Source organism: Helianthus annuus, chromosome 9 (assembly GCF_002127325.2).
Source record: "Helianthus annuus cultivar XRQ/B chromosome 9, HanXRQr2.0-SUNRISE, whole genome shotgun sequence".
Classification (NCBI taxonomy): domain Eukaryota; kingdom Viridiplantae; phylum Streptophyta; class Magnoliopsida; order Asterales; family Asteraceae; genus Helianthus; species Helianthus annuus.
In genome coordinates, this window is record NC_035441.2 from 118771163 (window position 1) to 118795502 (window position 24340).

Genomic DNA, 24340 nt, shown 5'->3' on the forward strand with positions numbered 1-24340 from the left:
TGTCATTTTATCAAAGCTCAAATATCGTTCGCTATACTTGATCTTTGCATTGTGATCTAGATGACCCGCATTATTGCAAAGCGTTCACTCTTTGATATCAAGTCGACGGATTTCTTGGAAAAATCATTTTGTTTTGAGTGGTATACATGGTTTTTCATTGTAACCATGTCGAAACTTTCTTATTGATACATGAATTCACTGTTGGATTATGTTTCTACCAAGTTCAATTGATTGAATTTGCTCGTAATATATATTCGATTCAAGATTCCATATGATGGATTGAAGCCATCATATTCGAAATAATCCCAACAAGCACTTCATTTGCTTTGAACCATAACAGGCTTGTTTGGTCTTCGACTTCATTGAATCGTTTCCTTGATCACGATCACCTTGTGGTGACGTTCTCACAAATTTGAAGCTTGCGCTAATCTCGTTTGCACACATCATGTACGGATTTAATTAATTATTTATTTGTTTATTTATATTAAATCCGTTTTGTTAATTGTCATATTAAAGCAGTCTTAATACAATCGTGTATTAAGATAATGGTACACAAGTTCATGTCATATTTCGGTGTACCTCTTAACGGTTCTTTCACCATTGAGCGAACATTTTGTGATATTTATTGCTTTTCATCTTCGCTCGAAAACATTATTTATTTGTTTCATTTTCAATTGAAAATCCTATGTAATTTGTTTGGAGCAACTATTCGTAATTACTTCGTTAAACCTTTCATTCGATTTCAAACACGGTGATACTTGTTTGATCACCGCTATTATTGAATTGTTTCATTCACTACGACACCTTGTGGTGTCGGTATAAACTTGTAGCTTGTGCTAATCACGATCAGCCGTTTCATGCGTAACTATTTACGCTTTTCGTTTGACACATCATTTAAATAGTCTTAATGCAATTATGTATTAAGACGATGATACACCAGGTTCGGTTGTATTTCATTTCGGTGTATCCTTGCAACACGTTGATTTTATTCATTAATGGTTCAAGAGTTGATAAATCATTTTTACGATTCTACTTATTTGAGCTTGTTAAATTCGAGTTTCAATCGTACAACAACCAACGCAAGTTTCCGTTGGTAGTGAATTCTATTATTTCAGAAATTGATTTGCATATTGTGAACGTTCGTTTGGAATTCTCTTAGTCGAAATTTCCTCCTTTGTTGTACCCCGTAAACTTGGTCGCAGTGTTGATATTATCACTACGCTTCGTTCACTTGACCTCGATTTCTAGAACAAACTCAGTTGAACCGTTGGGTTCTTATTGATGAAAAATGTCCTTACATTCACGTAATCTGAATAAGTTTTGATTCGATTACGCGGTCATTCACTTTGGTATTATTCGGACTTACATAGGAACGACACAACTGAGGAGATAACATTATACTAAATTTCGAGGACGAAATTTCTGCAACAGGGGGAGAATGTGACAACAGGTAATTAACGGCTTTTAATTACGCGATTAACAAACGTTTAGACGGTAATAAATAGCGTTTAAGACACGAATTAACTTAATTAGGCTTTTGGAAAGCCTAGATGTCACACCCCCAAAATCCACACGCGGAGTACTACCGCTTGGAGGCGTGACTGACCAGGATCAAGCCACCAATCATATTGAACATGTAAATAATATTAAGTAAAATAAATGTAAACCATCCATCCAATACGATAGGTGTTCAGAACATAACCATAGTTTCAAAGTGTAGCGGAAGCATAGTAAATAATCCAACACTAGTTAATTGTTTTAAATGTCATAATAGTTCAACGTAGAAACCACGATCCTTGCCCACAACGACCTGCTTCTCCAGTGCAAGCTCCAAGTACCTACCGATCTGCAAGGCAGGTAACAGAATGATCAACAAACTAGTTGAGCGAGTTCACAGTAAGTAAGTGCGTAACAGTAAGTAACGGGTGGCTCTACTGGGCCGATAGTAAGTTATACAGGTGGGGGCTTCCCATGTTATGTAACCACTAGACTATTCGTATCAACTACTCGTATCATCCCTGTTCTTCTTCCGAGAACAGTAGCGCGTATGGGGTGTACGTAGGTTTTACGCACGTATCCTTCACAACCGAGGATAGGAGACGCGGGGGTGTACATGGGTTTCACGTACGTATCCTTTGTACCGAGGATAGAAGTAAGTAATGCGTACACGTAGGTTTTACGTGCGTGCCTGACATCCGAGGCAGTAATTGGCATATGACCACGTAGGTGTTATCCTAACCTACGGAATCCGTCCTGACATCCGAGGATCATGGTAGGTGATAGTCTAGGAAAAGCATATGTACGTTCTTAGTCAATGGTAACCTTTATCCCATTCCCACGACCCGGGAATCCCATGCCTTAGTAGGAGTGTGAACTCACCTTGGGTTTGCTCGGTATGCTAAGTATGTGCTCAAAGTAAATCAATCACGTCCTAGAGTATGCACGTATTCAAATCAGTTTATATCCAAGTTGTGCACGTATAAGTAATCATACAAGTTCAAGCATGTATTTGACACCACGTAAGTTATGTACATCACTTAACAGCGGTTAAATAATCCAGTTATCATTTAACAGAGTTAACTATGTTACTGTGCAGGTTATCCAGGTTGGCGAAACAGAGGTTGGCGAAACATAGACTGTTTCGTCAACTACTCTTTGGCGAAACACAATTCAATTTCGTCGAAACCCTTGGCGAAACACATCCTTGTTTCGTCAAGCGTTCCATTCCGTCAATGACTCAAATTCGTCAAGCATTCTAATTCGTCAACATTCTAATTCGTCAAGCAGTCAGTTGCGCCAACATACAGATTCGTTAAGCAGAAGATACGTCAACATGTCAGTTACGAAAATTATGCAGTTGGATACAGAACTTATCACAGAAACCCTAATCGTTGTAACAGCCGTCACTATCAAGTAGCAATCATCCAGAATTCATTTACCATATCTCATCATAACACAATCATCCAGAAATCATTGTCTAGCATGAACCCTAGTTTAAACGTATCTCAAAACCGACTATCACTCAACAACACATTATCGAACCCTATCAAAATGCTAACCAAATCCAGATTAACACCATCCAGAAATCAAGTATTCAACCGTATCGAGTTTCACATAGAACCATATATATCCGACAACAACATTCCTATCGAAAATCTATATCATCACCATCATAATAAGAACCCTAATATTTAACATGTATCAATTTCAGATATACATCATCAAAGCATAATCACATGACACATAAACACGTACACGGATGAATGATCGATCAAGTCGCATAAATTTACTAACCGAGATGATGGTTTGGTCACGCAAGGGTTTCCGGTGGGTTCTAGTTCGCCGTCACAATGAGAGAGCTCTAGGGTTTCGGTAGTTTTGCCAAAGTTGTGAAACAGGAGATCGTTTCACATTTTAAACACGTAAAGACGGTTTGGGCCCATAATGGGCTTTGGCGAAACTGGGCCGGCGAATCAGGCTGTTTCGTTGAGATAGGATTGACGAGACAGGCCTCCTGTTTCGTCGAGATGATGTTGGCGAATCTAGTTCTGATTCGTCGGGCACTATGTGGTTTAATCAGTAGTCTATGTCTAATTGTTTCATACTATTCACATTACAATGGTAATCACATATATGCATAACACAGTACGTTTCATTAACACATAACATGTATGGTTACAAGTCAACAAGTCAAACAGTCAAAATCAATGGTCAAAGTCAACGTGCATTTAAAGTCAAAAGGTCGAGTTGTCACATTATCTCCAACTTGAAAGAAATTTCGTCCCGAAATTTGGTACGTACTTACTGAGGAAGCCAGGTAGGTTGCAACGTTCACTGGTTTTCCTGGGGTGTCACATCCTCCCCCCCGTTGATCTGGAATTTCGTCCCGAAATTCCGTGGTAGTAGCTTCAGCCTCAGCAGTAGTTGTATTGGTTCCGAATAACTGGGGATACTTTTCTGTCATCTGGTCTTCGCGTTCCCAGGTGTACTCTGGGCCACGACGGGAGTTCCAACGAACTCGAACAAGAGGGATTCTCTTGTTTTTGAGGACCTTAACATCCCGGTCCGTGATTTCAACTGGCTCTTCGACGAACTGCAACCGCTCGTCAATAGTGAGTTCCTTAAAAGGAACTATGAGGGTCTCATCTGACAGGCACTTCTTCAGATTCGACACGTGGAAGACATTGTGAACTGCACCGAGTTCAGCTGGTAGGTTCAACTTGTAGGCTACTTTGCCAATCTTTTCTATGATTTCGAACGGTCCAACGTACCGCGGGTTTAGTTTGCCCCGTTTGCCAAAACGAACCACACCCTTCCAGGGTGAAACTTTAAGTAAAACCCGGTCCCCGACCTGAAATTCCAATGGCTTTCTACGCTTGTCCGCGTAGGCTTTCTGACGGTCGCGTGCTGCCGCCATGCGTTGTCGTATTTGTGCAATCTTTTCCGTAGCGTCCACTACAATCTCTGGACCCGTAATCTGACTATCCCCCACCTCTGCCCAACAGAGAGGTGACCGGCATTTACGTCCGTACAATGCCTCGAATGGAGCGGCTTGAATGCTGGTATGGTAACTGTTATTGTATGAAAACTCCACCAATGGGAGGTGCTTTCCCAGCCGTTGCCGAAATCGATAACGCATGCCCTAAGCATGTCTTCAAGTGTTTGAATCGTTCGCTCAGACTGCCCATCCGTCTGAGGATGATATGCTGTGCTCATGTCTAATCGTGAGCCGAAAGATTTATGCATTGCTTGCCATAGCTCTGACGTGAATCGTGCATCGCGATCCGAAATAATAGATGTGGGCACTCCGTGCCTCGAAACAACTTCTTTAAGATAGACGTCTGCGAGAGTGGAGAACTTGTCCGTTTCCTTAATCGGCAGGAAGTGTGCAGACTTGGTGAGTCGATCAACTATGACCCATATTGTATCGTTCCCACGCTGAGATCTAGGTAAGCCTGTAACAAAATCCATGGAAATTTCTTCCCATTTCCATTGAGGTATCTTAGGCTGCTGAAGTAGACCAGCTGGCTTCTGATATTCAACCTTGACTCTCGCACAGGTCAAACATTTTCCAACGTACGTAGCGATGTGGGCCTTCATGCTAGGCCACCAATAAGTAGTGTTGATGTCGTGGTACATTTTATCTGACCCAGGATGTACCGAGTAGCGAGACTTGTGAGCTTCATCCATTACAAGTTCGCGTAAACCGCCATAGAGAGGGACCCAAATCCGGCCCGTTACACAGTAGGCGCCGTCTTCCTTTAGTTCCATTCGTTGCCTTGAGCCACGTAAGGCTTCAGCCTTGACGTTTTCGGGCTTTAGAGCTTCTATCTGAGCAGTTCGTATCTGTGCAGGAAGACTGGACTGAATAGTGAGCTGCAAGGCTCGTACGCGTCTAGGTAGAGTGTCTTTCCGACTGAGGGCGTCAGCCACAACATTGGCTTTGCCTGGATGGTACTTGATAGCGCATTCGTCATCGTTTAGTAGTTCGACCCATCTTCGTTGACGCATGTTCAAATCCTTTTGCTTAAGGATATGCTCGAGACTCCTGTGATCGGTGTAAATCGTGCACCTGGTACCGTACAGGTAGTGTCGCCATATCTTAAGTGCGAAAACAACAGCTCCCAGCTCTAAATCGTGCGTCGTGTAATTCCGTTCGTGAACCTTGAGTTGACGTGAAGCGTAAGCAATAACCTTATCCCGTTGCATCAATACGCACCCAAGTCCCTGTATCGATGCGTCACAATAAACCACGAAGTCATCTGTGCCCTCTGGCAATGAGAGAATAGGCGCGCTGCAAAGCCTATCCTTTAGGTACTGAAAAGCGGTCTCCTGGGGCTCTCCCCAGCGATAGGTGACACCCTTCTGTGTCAACATAGTGAGCGGCTGAGCGATCTTGGAGAAGTCTTTAATGAATCGCCTGTAGTACCCCGCCAAACCCAAGAATTGGCGTATCTCCGTTGGTGTGCGCGGTGCAGGCCAGTTTCTGATCTAGTCTACCTTGGATGGATCGACATGAATCCCATCCTTGTTCACCACATGGCCTAAGAAGTGGACTTCACGAAGCCAGAAGTCGCATTTGGAAAACTTGGCGTACAATTGCTCCTTTCGAAGGAGTTCCAAAATCAATCGCAGGTGTTGCTCATGCTCCTCTTGACTCTTGGAGTAAATCAGTATGTCATCGATGAAGACAATCACAAACTTGTCTAAGTACGGCTTGCACACCCTGTTCATCAGATCCATAAATACGGCAGGCGCATTCGTTAACCCAAATGGCATGACAAGAAACTCGTAGTGACCGTAACGAGTTCTGAAAGCGGTTTTGGAGACGTCCTCATCCCGGACTCTCAGCTGATGATACCCTGACCTTAAGTCTATCTTCGAATAGTAACACGACCCTTGCAACTGGTCGAATAAGTCGTCTATGCGTGGAAGAGGATAACGGTTCTTCACCGTCACCTTGTTCAGTTCCCTGTAGTCTATGCACATTCTGAACGTACCGTCCTTCTTTTTCACGAAAAGCACTGGAGCTCCCCAAGGTGAAGAGCTTGGTCGAATGAAGCCCTTTTCCAAGAGCTCTTGTAGCTGCTTTGACAGTTCCTCCAATTCTGATGGAGCTAGACGATATGGTGCGCGAGCTATGGGTGCTGCTCCTGGGGCGAGCTCGATCTGAAATTCGACCTGACGATGAGGCGGTAAGCCAGGTAAGTCCTCAGGAAACACTTGAGGAAAATCACGCACAACTGGTATATCCTCCAGCTTCCTTTCCTTTGCTGATGCGTCAGAGACAAGTGCCAGAATGGCAGTATGTCCCTTTCGTAAACATTTCTGCGCCTTTAAGAAAGAGATGATGCCAACCACAGCACCACTCTTGTCACCTTGAACTTCGAGAGGTTCCTGTCTAGAGCGAGAAATACGAATAACCTTCTCCTTGCATAAAATCTCTGCGCGATGTTGGGATAACCAATCCATACCGATGACTACGTCGAAACTACCCAAGACTATGGGTATAAGATCAATCGAGAAGGTCTGACCAGCTAGAACGATATTACAACCCTTGATTACATGTGCCGCTTCTACACTTTTACCATTTGCCAGTTCTACGACGTGTTTAGTGTTTAGGGGTGTTGGTGTACGTTTTAACAATTTACTCATTTTCAATGACATATAACTTGTATCAGCACCCGAATCAAATAAGACAGTAACATAAATATCGTCGAGAAGAAACTTACCCATAACCACATTGGGATCATTCACTGCGTCACCCCGACCTAGCACAAAAGCACGACCCCGAGCTTCGTTGCCATTGTTGTTGTTGTTTCCCCCGTTATTGTTGTTATTGTTCCCGTTGCCCTGATTGTTGTTGTTGTTCTGGTTCCTGTTTAGCTGAGGGCAGTGTCTCTTGATGTGACCTTCAGCACCACAATTGTAGCACCCCTTATTGCCCTGTTGCTGATTCTGCTGTGCCGGTGGCTGCTGCTGATTCTGGTTCGCAGGACGAGGGCTTCTACAGTCTTTGGCCTCGTGACCCATCTTGAGGCATCTTTGACAACGGCCCCTGTTACACTGGCCGCTGTGGTGCCTGTTGCAGTTGTTACACTTTGGAAGGTTTCCGCGATATCCACCCTGCCTGTGGCTACCTGACGACTGCTGGTTAGGGCTTTGATAGTTGTCAGTCTTTCGCTGCTGATTCTGGGACTGAACCGAAACTGATGCTTTGCTTGAATCCCCCTCCCATTTCCTCTTGTTGTCACTGGGAGTAGTAGGAGTAGCTGAAGTAGTAGCGGTGGTAGTAGCGTTGACACGCTTAGGCAGTTTATTCTGATCCACTGCCTGATCGGTAATACGGTGAGCGAGGCGCTGAATTTCCTGGATGTTGTCGAGATTAGCCGAGGTAACATGGCTCTGGATTTCTGGCGCCAATCCCTTGAGATACATCTCAATGCGCTTGTATGGAGGGTCCACCATAGTTGGACACAGAACGGCCAGCTCATTCGACCGTTTAGTATACGCTTCGATCTCTGATCCAACCATTTTCAAATTATACAGCTCGTCTTCCAACTTGTGAATATCTTCCCGAGTGCAGTACTCTCTCTTGATCAATTCCTTGAAATCATTCCAGGGTGTGGCGTTAGCAGCTGCCAACCCTAAGATCTGAACTTGGGCGTTCCACCAAGTTAATGCTACTCCTTCTAGCGTGCCAGTGGCGTATTTCACCCTGCGAGCCTCAGGGCATTCGCACATTTCAAACACTGACTCTAGCTTTTCAAACCAATGGAGGAGTCCCACTGCCCCCTCGGTGCCACTGAAAGTACTTGGACGACAGTCCATGAAGTTCTTGAAAGTGCAGACAGGTTGCTGCGCGTGTTGACCTATTGTGTACCAATCTGTCACACCCCCAAAATCCACACGCGGAGTACTACCGCTTGGAGGCGTGACTGACCAGGATCAAGCCACCAATCATATTGAACATGTAAATAATATTAAGTAAAATAAATGTAAACCATCCATCCAATACGATAGGTGTTCAAAACATAACCATAGTTTCAAAGTGTAGCGGAAGCATAGTAAATAATCCAACACTAGTTAATTGTTTTAAATGTCATAATAGTTCAACGTAGAAACCACGATCCTTGCCCACAACGACCTGCTTCTCCAGTGCAAGCTCCAAGTACCTACCGATCTGCAAGGCAGGTAACAGAATGATCAACAAACTAGTTGAGCGAGTTCACAGTAAGTAAGTGCGTAACAGTAAGTAACGGGTGGCTCTACTGGGCCGATAGTAAGTTATACAGGTGGGGGCTTCCCATGTTATGTAACCACTAGACTATTCGTATCAACTACTCGTATCATCCCTGTTCTTCTTCCGAGAACAGTAGCGCGTATGGGGTGTACGTAGGTTTTACGCACGTATCCTTCACAACCGAGGATAGGAGACGCGGGGGTGTACATGGGTTTCACGTACGTATCCTTTGTACCGAGGATAGAAGTAAGTAATGCGTACACGTAGGTTTTACGTGCGTGCCTGACATCCGAGGCAGTAATTGGCATATGACCACGTAGGTGTTATCCTAACCTACGGAATCCGTCCTGACATCCGAGGATCATGGTAGGTGATAGTCTAGGAAAAGCATATGTACGTTCTTAGTCAATGGTAACCTTTATCCCATTCCCACGACCCGGGAATCCCATGCCTTAGTAGGAGTGTGAACTCACCTTGGGTTTGCTCGGTATGCTAAGTATGTGCTCAAAGTAAATCAATCACGTCCTAGAGTATGCACGTATTCAAATCAGTTTATATCCAAGTTGTGCACGTATAAGTAATCATACAAGTACAAGCATGTATTTGACACCACGTAAGTTATGTACATCACTTAACAACGGTTAAATAATCCAGTTATCATTTAACAGAGTTAACTATGTTACTGTGCAGGTTATCCAGGTTGGCGAAACAGAGGTTGGCGAAACATAGACTGTTTCGTCAACTACTCTTTGGCGAAACACAATTCAATTTCGTCGAAACCCTTGGCGAAACACATCCTTGTTTCGTCAAGCGTTCCATTCCGTCAATGACTCAAATTCGTCAACCATTCTAATTCGTCAACATTCTAATTCGTCAAGCAGTCAGTTACGCCAACATACAGATTCGTTAAGCAGAAGATACGTCAACATGTCAGTTACGAAAATTATGCAGTTGGATACAGAACTTATCACAGAAACCCTAATCGTTGTAACAGCCGTCACTATCAAGTAGCAATCATCCAGAATTCATTTACCATATCTCATCATAACACAATCATCCAGAAATCATTGTCTAGCATGAACCCTAGTTTAAACGTATCTCAAAACCGACTATCACTCAACAACACATTATCGAACCCTATCAAAATGCTAACCAAATCCAGATTAACACCATCCAGAAATCAAGTATTCAACCGTATCGAGTTTCACATAGAACCATATATATCCGACAACAACATTCCTATCGAAAATCTATATCATCACCATCATAATAAGAACCCTAATATTTAACATGTATCAATTTCAGATATACATCATCAAAGCATAATCACATGACACATAAACACGTACACGGATGAATGATCGATCAAGTCGCATAAATTTACTAACCGAGATGATGGTTTGGTCACGCAAGGGTTTCCGGTGGGTTCTAGTTCGCCGTCACAATGAGAGAGCTCTAGGGTTTCGGTAGTTTTGCCAAAGTTGTGAAACAGGAGATCGTTTCACATTTTAAACACGTACAGACGGTTTGGGCCCATAATGGGCTTTGGCGAAACTGGGCCGGCGAATCAGGCTGTTTCGTTGAGATAGGATTGACGAGACAGGCCTCCTGTTTCGTCGAGATGATGTTGGCGAATCTAGTTCTGATTCGTCGGGCACTATGTGGTTTAATCAGTAGTCTATGTCTAATTGTTTCATACTATTCACATTACAATGGTAATCATATATATGCATAACACAGTACGTTTCATTAACACATAACATGTATGGTTACAAGTCAACAAGTCAAACAGTCAAAATCAATGGTCAAAGTCAACGTGCATTTAAAGTCAAAAGGTCGAGTTGTCACACTAGAAATGTCTACTTGATTGGCGTTACGTGATTTGGCGATTCTTCGGGAATTTAGTGCGCGTTTGAACTTTAAACGGACGGTTGGGATGTACGAAATGGAAAGTTCTAAATTTGAATATTCTATCTGTTTATTTATATGATTATATTAAGCGATATTAAATGGTTGAAGAGCGATTCCAATACACCGTCACATTATAACGCTTCCGAGTTTCAAACTTGTACGGTCCTATATATAACCATAATTATTTATATACACAACACGCAATCATACGCTCGTAAATTCTATATATTTTGATTTGAATTAATCGAAATACTAGAAAGCGTTTCATAAACTATCTTATGCATAAAATATATTGTGTTTTTATGCATCTAAATGAGACTCGTTTAATCAGTATAAATCATCACGCATCTACGGTTAATATGTATAGCATACTAGCCGGGAACTCGCGCACGTATAAGATTTTGTGTGTATATACATAAATGCACACACCCGACTCCATACTCTTGGCTGGCTGATTTCCTTTCATGCCATTTTTTTTAAAATTCTTTATTAATCTCTTTATATCCCCTTTAAAAACATGATACATGAAATTTTTTTTTAGAACCATGCTCCACCAACTTTAGTGTTCCACCATATGTCAAATAAACAGTCCCACTTGCTTGAGGATCTGTCCAAATCGGCTCCCCCATCTCTATAATTATTAAAAGAGTTTTCTTGCAAGTAACACACATTACCTACCTTCTCTTTATCCTCTGACTATAAACTCATACACACAGACAAATACAAATTGAGCTCTTTGAAAACTTCATCAAGATTCACAACACCCACAGACCCATCATCTTCCTCTCGTTTTCTCCCTAAATGAATACGGTCACCGGATTCTGGTTTCCGGCGCCGATTAACAGCGAGATCTTCCCCCATCGATGACATCAACCACCTGAAACACCCCCTCGTTCTCTCACATACCCGACTGCTGACAAACAACGCCACATACTCAACAACCAGACTATTTCCGGTGGGTTCCCGATGGCGGTGAAGACGCGAGAAAGAGAGAGAGATCTGGTGGAGATGGGGAGCGACAGTGGCGGACGACAGAGCCATCGGACGCGGTCCGGTTGCAGCAAACGCCGGTGACGGCGACGAAGGTGGTGGACCCTTCTTTCCGACGTGATGTTACGGTAACCCCCCCCCCACCGGTTCCTTTTATCTCCTGGTGATTGAAGGTGATGTTTTTTTTTGTTGCGCCTGATGTTGTTTAGCCCAGATTGGAGTTAAGTTCGAGAATCAGATTTTAAATTTGGGTCACAGTTCATGTTAGTGGGTCAGGTTTCAGTTTCAACTTGATCTCAGATGTTAGTTCGAGTTTCGGTTCACTTCTGATTTGCTTCGGGCGCGGTCAAATTTCATTTTCGGGTGATTCGGGTTGGCGACACAGTCGGTTTTAGTCAAACCAAGTCAACATCAGATTCGACTCGGTCATTACCGGGTCAACTCAGTCAATGCTGGTCAACTCCGTCAACAAAGCCAGTCGGTCAAAGTCAGCAGTCAACTCATGAGACCCAGTAACTTTTAACGGCGCGAAAATTTCTAGTTATATTTTTATAGATTCGTTAGATTTTTATTAGTCTACGCGAACCGAGCTTGAACCGCCGTACTCTAGTTTATTTATTCTAGTGTTCGTTATATTTTGCGATAGATATATATAATTGAGATTGGTTTGTTGTTATTTTTGACAAAATATGACGACTTTTATTGTGGGGTTATTCGAAAAACAGAGTAAACTCTGCCCGTTTTTCGTAAAATTCGTAATACGAAACGTATTCCTAACACAAAACATCTAACGAGATTGAGGCATTTTTATAAAATAAATATAAGAGTATATTTATTTTGGCGACGCTTTATAACTTATAAAACGAGATTATAATATTTCGACAACACTCGAGTTACAACTTAACGAAACCCGACGTTTCTTTTAATAAACAAAATTATCTATACTTATTCGAACATCGATACTTCCTAGTACTTTCATGAAATAAATATAACGATTTATAATTATTTCAAACGTTGTTACGTCGTATATTTTATAAGATAAATATAATGACACATTTATTTCAAACGTTGGAAATTCGGAATTCATATTTCAAAGGTTTCATATTCGGAAATCATATAATATAAATACAACTATTTATATTTCTTTCAATCGTCTAGAATTCAAATTCTTATAAAAGGAATATAGATGTTTATATTCGTTTCAAACGTCAATATATCATACCTACTTTTAATTTCGGATTCGTAACATTTTACATATATATATATGTATGTATATGGATGTACTTGAATAAATATATACTTGCGTCTTACGAAACTACGACGAATCGTATTACTATTTCATCTACGCCTTTATTCACGACTACTAGCACGACTTCGTAAGTATTTATATTTATATATATAAATATATATCCTAAATCATTCCAAAGCTAAGTTGTTTCCGAGACTTAGGTTTATCCCGAATATAAACGGGATTAAATAACCATCCATTGGTTATTCTAAGTCAAACTAACAACACATTTATAGAATCATTTAGTAAACGATTCGGTAGAGCTCGGACACGTAGTTTAGCTACGTTTAACTAGAAACTGACAAGTTATTCCCTGTTAGGAATACTATAGATGCACGCTAGCGAGTTCACATTATTGGAATGACATCACGGAATCACGTTAAGCTAGCTTTGCACGGACATCAAGGTGAGTTCATAACCCCCACTTTTTACTGTTTTACATTTTTATAAATGTTTTCGGGGGTGGAAAGACATGCAAGTTTTGCAAAAATAAACAACTTTTCGATGAACGAAAACTCATATTTATAAACCGTGTTGCGAATGAATTTCAAGGAACTTAAATGGTTTACGAATGATTTCGATCAAACATACCGGTTTTACAAATTTGATTCGCATATTACGAAACGTGCATGATTTTCTAATGGGTACGGGCGACACAGTCGAGGTGATTCGACACAGTCGAGGTGATTCGACACAGTCGAGGTTATTCGACACAGTCGAGGTGATTCGACACAGTCGAGGGGATTCGACACAGTCGAGGTTATTCGACACAGTCGAGGTGATTCACACAGTCGAGGTGATTCGACACTAAAAACCGTCTACACAGGTTGAGTACTTCCTATGTCGCCGCATACGTTAATGTCCTCGCGAAACATTAACGATCAACCTGTTCATAGACGCTTTACATACCCATTTACAACATTAAAACTTTCCTATATTCATAAGATTCATTTGATGGAAACTCACAAATACATGAATTACAAACTTTGGTAACGTTTTTCAAGTTATACCTAAGTAAGAGGAAGCGCTGATCCTGCTTACAAAGGTTCGTTTGGGCTCGGCCCTTTCTCTCTCGTGCAATGCACAAAGACTCTCGTGGGCTAGACCCACAGTTTTCATATATCATGCCGAGAAAATGATTTTACTATATTTTCTCAACAACTTTAAAACCGGTTATCAAAAAGATTTCTTTTAAATCTTTTCAAAACAAACTATGAACTCGCTCAACTTTATGTTGACTTTTTCGCATGTTCTTTCTCAGGTTACATTTTTAAAACTATGGAATGGTTGGAATAGGAGAACCCATGGAAATTCGAGTACCTAGCAGGCGTTTAATATCTAGAAGTCTTAGATTATTTGCTTCCGCTGTGCAACGAAGATACCAGTCCGGTCACGCCAGCTCTGATATTTCAGGGTGTGACAGATTGGTATCAGAGCTATAGGTTTCAGCGAATTAGGTTTCTGTAGAGATACCTAGGCTTTAACCTTACTTTCCTCTGGGAACTTAGATTCTTAAGATTTGAAACATACAGAACGCCCAAGACTCGAATAGGGGTTCCAACCGTTGCCGAATATAATGAGTCAACAATTTTGGTTTTAAAAACACACAAGTGTTGCGTTTGATACACGGTACACGAATCGATAACACACAGTAAGCAAAACCTGGAGGGTTTTGATAACACGCATATAAGACCTTTGGGAAAACTCTTGATAAGAAACTTATGTCGAAATTCATTAAAGGTCCTCACCTAGGAGCCGCGAGTGTTAACTCCGGCACACACCATTATATTATGTCGTCTATGCCATCTTACTTACCCGAGCAGGTAACCTACGCGGAACGAAACACTAGTGCACAAGAATACATGAAACTTAAGCTATACGTCAGCGAACGTCGAAGTATATCATACACGACTTTCGAGGCAAGGCCTTCGAAAAACATGATTGGGCACGATAACAACGATGCTAATCCCACAACGGGAGAACTACTGATTGCAATGCAACAGTTTGCCACGTGATCCTGTAAACGAAACGAATCTCGCTGAGGTACGTTAGAACAAGATTTCACAACATTCGCTACTTAGTCTAAAGAGACTCTCAGTTATGGGCGCTGCAAAAGAAGTCACATGCTTTCGCAATTTCTCCTATTTCATTTATGTCGAATACGCTATGTTCGACATTCCATGGTAATGTCACCTAACAACCGGTCCTCACACGTGAACTTCCAGGTAAAGTCCTTAAATTTCTTTTGTTGAAATTTCGACTTCTTGCATATAGTGAGTAGATTTTTGCATTTCTACTCCCCCCTAATGATCGTTGCACCACAAAGATTTTCTTCCATGATAGCAAACACTCAATTGTTTTATTTTTGATGAATTCATATTTACGCATGCATTGTTTGTCGCGCATGTCGTTCGTTGATCCGTGAAGACCATTGGAGGGCTTCTCTCCAAATTGTCATTTTATCAAAGCTCAAATATCATTCGCTATACTTGATCTTTGCATTGTGATCTAGATGACCCGCATTATTGCAAAGCGTTCACTCTTTGATATCAAGTCGACGGATTTCTTGGAAAAATCATTTTGTTTTGAGTGGTATACATGGTTTTTCATTGTAACCATGTCGAAACTTTCTTATTGATACATGAATTCACTGTTGGATTATGTTTCTACCAAGTTCAATTGATTGAATTTGCTCGTAATATATATTCGATTCAAGATTCCATATGATGGATTGAAGCCATCATATTCGAAATAATCCCAACAAGCACTTCATTTGCTTTGAACCATAACAGGCTTGTTTGGTCTTCGACTTCATTGAATCGTTTCCTTGATCACGATCACCTTGTGGTGACGTTCTCACAAATTTGAAGCTTGCGCTAATCTCGTTTGCACACATCATGTACGGATTTAATTAATTATTTATTTGTTTATTTATATTAAATCCGTTTTGTTAATTGTCATATTAAAGCAGTCTTAATACAATCGTGTATTAAGATAATGGTACACAAGTTCATGTCATATTTCGGTGTACCTCTTAACGGTTCTTTCACCATTGAGCGAACATTTTGTGATATTTATTGCTTTTCATCTTCGCTCGAAAACATTATTTATTTGTTTCATTTTCAATTGAAAATCCTATGTAATTTGTTTGGAGCAACTATTCGTAATTACTTCGTTAAACCTTTCATTCGATTTCAAACACGGTGATACTTGTTTGATCACCGCTATTATTGAATTGTTTCATTCACTACGACACCTTGTGGTGTCGGTATAAACTTGTAGCTTGTGCTAATCACGATCAGCCGTTTCATGCGTAACTATTTACGCTTTTCGTTTGACACATCATTTAAATAGTCTTAATGCAATTATGTATTAAGACGATGATACACCAGGTTCGGTTGTATTTCATTTCGGTGTATCCTTGCAACACGTTGATTTTATTCATTAATGGTTCAAGAGTTGATAAATCATTTTTACGATTCTACTTATTTGAGCTTGTTAAATTCGAGTTTCAATCGTACAACAACCAACGCAAGTTTCCGTTGGTAGTGAATTCTATTATTTCAGAAATTGATTTGCATATTGTGAACGTTCGTTTGGAATTCTCTTAGTCGAAATTTCCTCCTTTGTTGTACCCCGTAAACTTGGTCGCAGTGTTGATATTATCACTACGCTTCGTTCACTTGACCTCGATTTCTAGAACAAACTCAGTTGAACCGTTGGGTTCTTATTGATGAAAAATGTCCTTACATTCACGTAATCTGAATAAGTTTTGATTCGATTACGCGGTCATTCACTTTGGTATTATTCGGACTTACATAGGAACGACACAACTGAGGAGATAACATTATACTAAATTTCGAGGACGAAATTTCTGCAACAGGGGGAGAATGTGACAACAGGTAATTAACGGCTTTTAATTACGCGATTAACAAACGTTTAGACGGTAATAAATAGCGTTTAAGACACGAATTAACTTAATTAGGCTTTTGGAAAGCCTAGAAACGTCTACTTGATTGGCGTTACGTGATTTGGCGATTCTTCGGGAATTTAGTGCGCGTTTGAACTTTAAACGGACGGTTGGGATGTACGAAATGGAAAGTTCTAAATTTGAATATTCTATCTGTTTATTTATATGATTATATTAAGCGATATTAAATGGTTGAAGAGCGATTCCAATACACCGTCACATTATAACGCTTCCGAGTTTCAAACTTGTACGGTCCTATATATAACCATAATTATTTATATACACAACACGCAATCATACGCTCGTAAATTCTATATATTTTGATTTGAATTAATCGAAATACTAGAAAGCGTTTCATAAACTATCTTATGCATAAAATATATTGTGTTTTTATGCATCTAAATGAGACTCGTTTAATCAGTATAAATCATCACGCATCTACGGTTAATATGTATAGCATACTAGCCGGGAACTCGCGCACGTATAAGATTTTGTGTGTATATACATAAATGCACACACCCGACTCCATACTCTTGGCTGGCTGATTTCCTTTCATGCCATTTTTTTTAAAATTCTTTATTAATCTCTTTATATCCCCTTTAAAAACATGATACATGAAAATTTTTTTTAGAACCATGCTCCACCAACTTTAGTGTTCCACCATATGTCAAATAAACAGTCCCACTTGCTTGAGGATCTGTCCAAATCGGCTCCCCCATCTCTATAATTATTAAAAGAGTTTTCTTGCAAGTAACACACATTACCTACCTTCTCTTTATCCTCTGACTATAAACTCATACACACAGACAAATACAAATTGAGCTCTTTGAAAACTTCATCAAGATTCACAACACCCACAGACCCATCATCTTCCTCTCGTTTTCTCCCTAAATGAATACGGTCACCGGATTCTGGTTTCCGGCGCCGATTAACAGCGAGATCTTCCCCCATCGATGACATCAACCACCTGAAACACCCCCTCGTTCTCTCACATACCCGACTGCTGACAAACAACGCCACATACTCAACAACCAGACTATTTCCGGTGGGTTCCCGATGGCGGTGAAGACGCGAGAAAGAGAGAGAGATCTGGTGGAGATGGGGAGCGACAGTGGCGGACGACAGAGCCATCGGACGCGGTCCGGTTGCAGCAAACGCCGGTGACGGCGACGAAGGTGGTGGACCCTTCTTTCCGATGTGATGTTACGGTAACCCCCCCCCCCACCGGTTCCTTTTATCTCCTGGTGATTGAAGGTGATGTTTTTTTTTTGTTGCGCCTGATGTTGTTTAGCCCAGATTGGAGTTAAGTTCGAGAATCAGATTTTAAATTTGGGTCACAGTTCATGTTAGTGGGTCAGGTTTCAGTTTCAACTTGATCTCAGATGTTAGTTCGAGTTTCGGTTCACTTCTGATTTGCTTCGGGCGCGGTCAAATTTCATTTTCGGGTGATTCGGGTTGGCGACACAGTCGGTTTTAGTCAAACCAAGTCAACATCAGATTCGACTCGGTCATTACCGGGTCAACTCAGTCAATGCTGGTCAACTCCGTCAACAAAGCCAGTCGGTCAAAGTCAGCAGTCAACTCATGAGACCCGGTAACTTTTAACGGCGCGAAAATTTCTAGTTATATTTTTATAGATTCGTTAGATTTTTATTAGTCTACGCGAACCGAGCTTGAACCGCCGTACTCTAGTTTATTTATTCTAGTGTTCGTTATATTTTGCGATAGATATATATAATTGAGATTGGTTTGTTGTTATTTTTGACAAAATATGACGACTTTTATTGTGGGGTTATTCGAAAAACAGAGTAAACTCTGCCCGTTTTTCGTAAAATTCGTAATACGAAACGTATTCCTAACACAAAACATCTAACGAGATTGAGGCATTTTTATAAAATAAATATAAGAGTATATTTATTTTGGCGACGCTTTATAACTTATAAAACGAGATTATAATATTTCGACAACACTCGAGTTACAACTTAACGAAACCCGACGTTTCTTTTAATAAACAAAATTATCTATACTTATTCGAACATCGATACTTCCTAGTACTTTCATGAAATAAATATAACGATTTATAATTATTTCAAACGTTGTTACGTCGTATATTTTATAAGATAAATATAATGACACATTTATTTCAAACGTTGGAAATTCGGAATTCATATTTCAAAGGTTTCATATTCGGAAATCATATAATATAAATACAACTATTTATATTTCTTTCAATCGTCTAGAATTCAAATTCTTATAAAAGGAATATAGATGTTTATATTCGTTTCAAACGTCAATATATCATACCTACTTTTAATTTCGGATTCGTAACATTTTACATATATATATATGTATGTATATGGATGTACTTGAATAAATATATACTTGCGTCTTACGAAACTACGACGAATCGTATTACTATTTCATCTACGCCTTTATTCACGACTACTAGCACGACTTCGTAAGTATTTATATTTATATATATATAAATATATATCCTAAATCATTCCAAAGCTAAGTTGTTTCCGAGACTTAGGTTTATCCCGAATATAAACGGGATTAAATAACCATCCATTGGTTATTCTAAGTCAAACTAACAACACCTTTATAGAATCATTTAGTAAACGATTCGGTAGAGCTCGGACACGTAGTTTAGCTACGTTTAACTAGAAACTGACAAGTTATTCCCTGTTAGGAATACTATAGATGCACGCTAGCGAGTTCACATTATTGGAATGACATCACGGAATCACGTTAAGCTAGCTTTGCACGGACATCAAGGTGAGTTCATAACCCCCACTTTTTACTGTTTTACATTTTTATAAATGTTTTCGGGGGTGGAAAGACATGCAAGTTTTGCAAAAATAAACAACTTTTCGATGAACGAAAACTCATATTTATAAACCGTGTTGCGAATGAATTTCAAGGAACTTAAATGGTTTACGAATGATTTCGATCAAACATACCGGTTTTACAAATTTGATTCGCATATTACGAAACGTGCATGATTTTCTAATGGGTACGGGCGACACAGTCGAGGTGATTCGACACAGTCGAGGTGATTCGACACAGTCGAGGTGATTCGACACAGTCGAGGTGATTCGACACAGTCGAGGGGATTCGACACAGTCGAGGTTATTCGACACAGTCGAGGTGATTCACACAGTCGAGGTGATTCGACACTAAAAACCGTCTACACAGGTTGAGTACTTCCTATGTCGCCGCATACGTTAATGTCCTCGCGAAACATTAACGATCAACCTGTTCATAGACGCTTTACATACCCATTTACAACATTAAAACTTTCCTATATTCATAAGATTCATTTGATGGAAACTCACAAATACATGAATTACAAACTTTGGTAACGTTTTTCAAGTTATACCTAAGTAAGAGGAAGCGCTGATCCTGCTTACAAAGGTTCGTTTGGGCTCGGCCCTTTCTCTCTCGTGCAATGCACAAAGACTCTCGTGGGCTAGACCCACAGTTTTCATATATCATGCCGAGAAAATGATTTTACTATATTTTCTCAACAACTTTAAAACCGGTTATCAAAAAGATTTCTTTTAAATCTTTTCAAAACAAACTATGAACTCGCTCAACTTTATGTTGACTTTTTCGCATGTTCTTTCTCAGGTTACATTTTTAAAACTATGGAATGGTTGGAATAGGAGAACCCATGGAAATTCGAGTACCTAGCAGGCGTTCAATATCTAGAAGTCTTAGATTATTTGCTTCCGCTGTGCAACGAAGATACCAGTCCGGTCACGCCAGCTCTGATATTTCAGGGTGTGACAGAACCCTTCTAGGTATGGCAAACATAAGAGCAGCACAAACTGGACAAAGACAAAGTTGCAAAAGGACAAAGAATCTGAAAGAACAAAATCGCTTGGATAAAAAACACAAAGATACAAACCAAGACAAGCCACAATTCTAAGAAGCCTTCAAGGCTTCAAGCCACTCGGGCAACAACTCCAAACCTTAAAGGCTTCAACCTATTAACAGACAGCCAAAAGGCTTGGAAGGTTAAAGCCAAACAGACTGTCTTAACAAAAACAGACTCAGGTCTAAACACATAACATAAATAAGAAAGTTAAGATATCATAACATACCAAAGAAAGCCCTAGAGGACTTCCAAACATAAGTCAAGGCAAGTCCTAGTGACTTGCAAACCTAACAATTGTTCAAGCGGCCACACAGGCCTTCAACACAACCAACAGGAACCTTAAGGGTCCCTGAAAACCTAACATTGTTTAAAGATTACAAACCATAAGCTGTTTTTAGTGCTAAGAAAGCTACGAATTAAGAATCAACAAACTTGGAAACTCCAGAACCTTCGCCCTTGGTCTTCTTTGTTTTCTTCAGCTTCTTAGTCTTTAAACCTCCATCACCACCAACCGCTGAAGCCTCCAAGCTCACATCCTTAGGAACATCCGTCTGACCTGAAAGGGTATCATCACTATCCCCCGAATAGGATCTCTTCCTTGAAAGAGAACCCAAGATTTCGGCACAAACTTTCTCATTTAGGCCCTCCGGTTTCAAGTCCTGCAACATAGTAAGAGGCTTACCAAAACAACCAGAAACCTGATGGATGTAAGGATAGGTTAGTTTCTCCATTTGCTCAACGGAGCCTTTAAAAACATCAGAAGCCTCGGGACGAAATAGAGGTGACTTCTCCAAAGGATGGCCGGATTCATGAAGCTTGTAACCAGCAATGAGGCCTTGGTGTTTCCCCAGGTTGAGAAGCTTAGTATAAACATCACCAAGGGCAGAATTGAACTCCTTGGAATGCAAAAGATAAGTAACAACCTGCTGGAAACCATGCTCAATTAACCACTGATTGTCAGCGGTAGAATGAGCAACTGAAGCCTTCAACCCCTCTTTCTCCTCACGAAAAGCCTGTTGCTGAACAGCCAAAGTCTCCCGGTCAGCCTTTAACTTCAACAAGTTAGCCTCAAAACTCTTTTTCAAATCACCCATCTCAATCTCATGCATCTTCCTCAAGTCACTAACCTCCTTCTGCCATGCTGCTTCCTTCTCGGCAAAACCAGCTATTTCCTTTTTCATCGAGGCCATGGAGAATTTCATCTTATCCTTCTTCTTGGAAAATTCCTCGTATTCCTGCATCCTTTGACGAAAACGGGCAATACCTTGAGGAAGCATAGTAGCAAGGTTCCAGGTACTTAAAACCATCCGAGATAACATCAAGTCATCATCCATCCCAGTAATGGTCTTGTGCACCGAAGGAGGAGCAAGGTGACTAAGAGCATCCTCACAAACAGCAACATCTTTGAAGGTGTCGTCATTCTTCACTAACCAGGTAGGCACATAAATCCCTTCCGGATCTAACCCTTCAACGTCCCTGCTTGAAGACTCCTGAACAGGGGTAGCAACAACCTTCTTGCCTGGAACCTTTTTACCATGAACAACTAATTCTTTATCCTTCTCAGCACCTGCTTCACCACCTTGATCTTCCGAAACTTCAATATCATCACTCAAGTCCACTGGTTCAGTAGAAGTGGATTGAGGACCAGCTTTCAACAACCGATGAGAAGATCGGCGGGTCGAAGACTTGGGAACGTTGGACTTAGAAAAACCCTTGACATTGGCAACACTAGCATAACCTGTGCCCTAAAACCTTTGCTCAGCAGTTCTAACCACAACATTCTCGCCAGGAACAGACGGAGCATCCTCAAACACAACATCAGAAGTATCATCACTTTTGATAAAATCCAAAGCAGACATGACTACAAAAAACAAAACAAAAGCAAATAAGTCTACCATTAAAAGAAATGCAAAAAGGGTAAAAAGAGAAAATGCATACCCACGCCATTTCTCATTAGTACCGGATCCCGATCGGCTTTCCCCCAAATGTTACTAACCCCTAAAAGAACTAATAAATGTTCAGGGAAGGGACGAACCCTCGAAGGGCACCCCCGAATGGCTGTAAGAAAAGCATCATTCAATTCAGATTCAGAGGGCTCCGGATCATTGAGAACAGCATCCGGATGCCTCCACACCATCTTGAAGGGAAGAATAGACTCGGAAACCCAGAAAAAGCGATCATTCCAGGTCCCAAGTGTTGTAACCATGGACGAGATAAGGCAAGTATCAACCTTTGATGTTTCAAAGGTGAACCAGTCGCCATTCTTGGCCAAACGGAAAAACCGCCGAAAGAGCAACAAGGAAGGATCATACCCAAGAGCACGACACAAAACCTCAAAATGCAAAACCCTAGCCATCCCCTTCGGATGAACTTACCCAAAAGAAACCCGATAATACTCCAACAAGTTCAAAACAAAAAACGAAAAGGGATAACGAAGATTCAACCATTGAAAATGACGACAGTAAAGAGCAATCGAACCAGGGTTCGGTTTATCAACAGGAACATCACAAGCAGGAGCAGTTGGGTTAAATTTTCTATCAATACCATATTCCATACAAAATAAATCTACCTCCTCTTGTGTTAACCGAGAAAATGATTTTGCTAAGTCCTTACGAGCACCCATTTTTGAAAAACAGAAAATGAAGAATGCAAGGTGTAAAGGAAACCGAAACTAACCTTAGAGAAGGAAGGTAAATGGCAGAAACTTGGAAAGATTATGAATAAAATAGAGAGGATTTGCAATTATAAAATAAATGTAAACCTACAATAGGGGTAATAATGGCAAATAGTAATTTCTGCAAAACCGCCACCCTATCAACTGCCATACATCAATCAAATCAACTGTCAGTTATTTAAAATTCAAATTCAAATATTAACTGCCTTCAGCCTTTCAAGCCATCAAGCAACGAACCCTTGAAACCTTCAGGCGATACAATACATGCATAAAAGTCAGAGGTCTTTGAGCTCATTACCCAAAAACCTCTGACTTGGGGGGTTGATGACGGGGGTAGCCCAAGACTAAATAAAATGACTAAATATGCAAATGCTCAAATGGTTAAACGGTTCAATGGTTAAAAAGCTGTGAGATGGGAAAAGCGAGGCGGAAACAGTGGCCAGTCACATCCGGAGATCGCTTCACCAACCCATAGCCGCAAAAGCAAAGCAGGTCTGCACAATGCACGCTATTACCCAGGGGTCAAAAACCTTTAACCCCCAAAAGGGGAAACCCTCCACTGCAAGCAAGGTTACTAGTCTAATACATTCTACTTCGGGAGATGTCTTCTCTTATAAATTGACACTTCATTTACTTCAGAAAACATCTCCTGGCCAGCTCTGATTCTCTAATCTCTGGTCATTCGTGTGGAGTACTTGCTTACATGCAAGTCACTCCTTTTCACATCCAACACACACATTTCATTTGCTCCCACTTCTGAATCTGAGTACATTTCAGAGAAGGAATCTTCAGCAAATAACAACAACAAACTAGTAAACCTCCTTCCACGTCTTACAAACGTGGGGGGACCCCGCGACCTGCGTTAGGCAAGGTTGAACCCT